The sequence below is a fragment of the Solanum tuberosum genome, unplaced genomic scaffold (assembly GCF_000226075.1).
Source record: "Solanum tuberosum cultivar DM 1-3 516 R44 unplaced genomic scaffold, SolTub_3.0 scf00263, whole genome shotgun sequence".
Classification (NCBI taxonomy): domain Eukaryota; kingdom Viridiplantae; phylum Streptophyta; class Magnoliopsida; order Solanales; family Solanaceae; genus Solanum; species Solanum tuberosum.
Window position 1 is genome coordinate 85,210 of NW_006239196.1, and position 3,336 is coordinate 88,545.

Consider the following 3,336-nt stretch of genomic DNA (forward strand, 5'->3'; position numbering starts at 1 on the left):
ACGTGGCCGGCACCCGAAGACCATTGCTGGCTCCAAGCGAACCCTTGGCCTGGCTTACTTGACTCAGTGGAAGACTTAAACTAAACAAAGATAAGTTCATATAATAAACTTGAATGTTATAAAAGGAACATTCAATTGGCCATTAAGGCAAACTCAAGTCTCAACATGGAATAACGACAATGAAAAGACTAAAAACTAACATCTGACTGTCTATGAAGTCTTTAATAACAACTGACATGGATGTTGGGACAGACCCCACAACATCCTAATAAACTAAACTAGAAAGCAATGAAATGAATCCTCCGGAAAACAAGGAGGCTCAGCAACAGACTCTGGACTGCTCACTGGATCAACGATGCGTCGGGATGCCGATCCTAGTTACTTGTGTCTGCATCATAATACGATGCAGGCCAACTGGCATCAGTACATTGAATGTACGAGTATGCGAGTTGGAATGCTAAAACAACATAGGCTTGAGAGTATGCGAGTTGGAAAGCTTAAACAACATAGGCTAGAAAGAATCTGAGAGAAACTGAAGAACTTACCTGGCTCAACTCAACTCAACACAACTGAACTCATTTCAATATAAAGAAAAGTTGTTTAAAAACATGATATCAACTCTGTGTGTATGCAAGATACAAATAACTCTGAGATGTATTTAAAATACAGTAAACTGATGTATATAAAAAAATACAATAACTTCTTTGGGAGTTTCTCTAACCGACAACCATCACTTAAGAGCTATAGTGATGATACAACGATCTTCCTCACACTGCCAGCGCATCCTGTACCTAGTCAAAGATATAGGACCTGAACTGCCTAATGGATCCATTAGTCTATTTCGAAAAGGGTTCATCTAAAAAGTATGAACATTTTCTATCCATGATGGCTACATGATTTAAAGGGGCTGATAGTTGTACGAACTCTTCCCCATCGGTGCTCAATACTACTCTCAAATATATACTAGCTCTTTATGTTTAAAAACATACTTCTTCTGTGATTTGAGATTAGTGCTAAAAACATAGCTCAAAGGCTATCTTGGAAAATCTCTGTTTCCCTGCTTGCTTCATTTAGAAAGCTATTATTCTTTTCTGAAAACTAGCCAAAGGTTCTTTGGAAATCTCAGTTTCCGTTCTTATTTAAATGTGAAAAACATTTAAAATATCTTTGGGAATACTTAGTCCCCCTATACTTTTGAAGAAATGAACTTTAAACTTTACCTTTTACTCTTTGCTTAACTTCAAACGTAAGTCTTAAAACAAGTTAAAACATTTGCAAAAGACTTATGAAAACTTGAAATGAACTTCTCTTACTTGACTTTTGACTTTGATCTTAACTCTTGCTTGAATTGACTCTTAACTGATCCTTGAATTGAATTATGGATTCAAGGATTATGATTTGTGTTTGGAAAAGATCTCTTGATGTTTAGGAATGATTTCGAATAACTAAACTTGAGAAAAGTTATGAAATCACTGTCTTGGAACATGTCCGCGACGCGGAGGTGTTTTAAATAATTACTCACAAAATTAAATTTTGAGACAGAGGAGTCTGCGTCCTCTCCGCGACGCAATGCCGATTTTTGTTCACTGTGGGAACAAGTTCGCGTCGCGGACTTGTTTCATGAACCTTATTCGACTTTTTCCTTCTTCATTTATTAGCCTCAACCCACCTAAATTTGATTATCTTTCTCAAATTCGTTTAGATCCCGATACCCAGCGTATGTACTCAAGAACCTAACTCAAAGTAACTCTAAAACACAACGTAAAGATCTCGGAAACTCCACAATTCAGCCCAATTCAAGAACAACATTCAAATTCAAGAATTCATGTCAAGAACATCAACTTTCAAACTCTTTTAGGATGAATTGCGCTGAAACTAAACATGTTTGGCGCGTGGGTGAATGAACCCAACTGAGAGACTCACATACCTTGTAGGATCAATTCCTTGGCGAATCCACAACCAAAATCGACCGTTCTTGGCGAATCTTGCTTTTCCTCTTCTCCTTTCTCTTGCGTTCTTTCTCCAAAAGCCCTAACTCTATTTCTCAAAAGCGTAAATTGAACTAACTCAGTCTTGACCCCACTTAATTTACTAAAAACGTATTTAATTAATTGGGTAAGGAAAAGACCAAACTACCCCTTTTTAAATTCCGGATTGGGCATTTCTTTATTCGAATAGCCCAACTTCCAACGAACATAATTCACTCATACGAACTCGGAATCGTGCAAACTCAACGGCGTTGGAAAGATAAATCCAAGATCTTTCCAACAATATCTGGAACTACACCTAACTCATCCTGATCTAGGAGTTATGATTGATCGAAGTTGACCAAAATCTCAACTTTACATTACTTAAAAATTTCCAGATTTCCTTATACTTTCCAAAAATGATTCTTTCAAGTTCTTATCTTCTTTCTAGCTTTTTCAAGTTGCGAGATGTTACAATATCCCCCCCTTGGGAATATTCGTCCTCGAATGAGATTATTCTTACTAGGCTAATAGTGTAACATCAAGTTCAAACACCAAACAAGCATTTGCAAACAACCAACATGCTCACTCACAATTTAAAGATGTCACGACCCGAGTCTACACCCTGGACATGGCCGGCAGTCAAGACCTTTGCTGGTCCCCAAGCGAACCCTCATCCTAGCTGACTACAAGTGAAAGACTAACTCAAGCATACAAAGCTTAAAAACTTAATAAAATTCATGAAACTGAAATACAAAGCTTTAACTCAAATGAAAAACTCTGAATAAAATAATATATTCAACTCGCCATAAAATAGGCAACTTAAGTCTTTAAAACATTAATTTTTTTTGAATAATACAGATTTCTCAATTATACTGACTATCTATGAAGCCTCTAACTGATAAAGATGGAAGTCGGGACAAGACCCACGACATCCTGACTAAACTGAAAAGTAAATGAAATCCTGCGGAAAATAAGGAGGCTCACTATAGCTAACTCAAACTCTCGGATGTATCAATGAATCTTTTGTTGATGATTCTGAATACCTGTGTCTGCATCATGAAAAGATGCAGACCAAATGGCTCAGTACGTGGAATGTACGAGCATGTAAGGGGAATTCTAAAGCATAACATAAGCTTGAAAGAATCTGAAAGAAACTGAAGAACTTACTTGGCTCAACTCAACTCAACATAACTGAACTCATTTCAATATAAAGTAGTTTAAAACAAGTGCAATATAAAGAAAAAAAGAAAAATTGTTTAAAACATGATGTTAATTCATAATCATATTATCATAAAAAGACAAACCATGCTCCCTCTCAAAGTCTACTTGTGCAAGGCATGAATGAAGTCCCATACCCCTATTCATA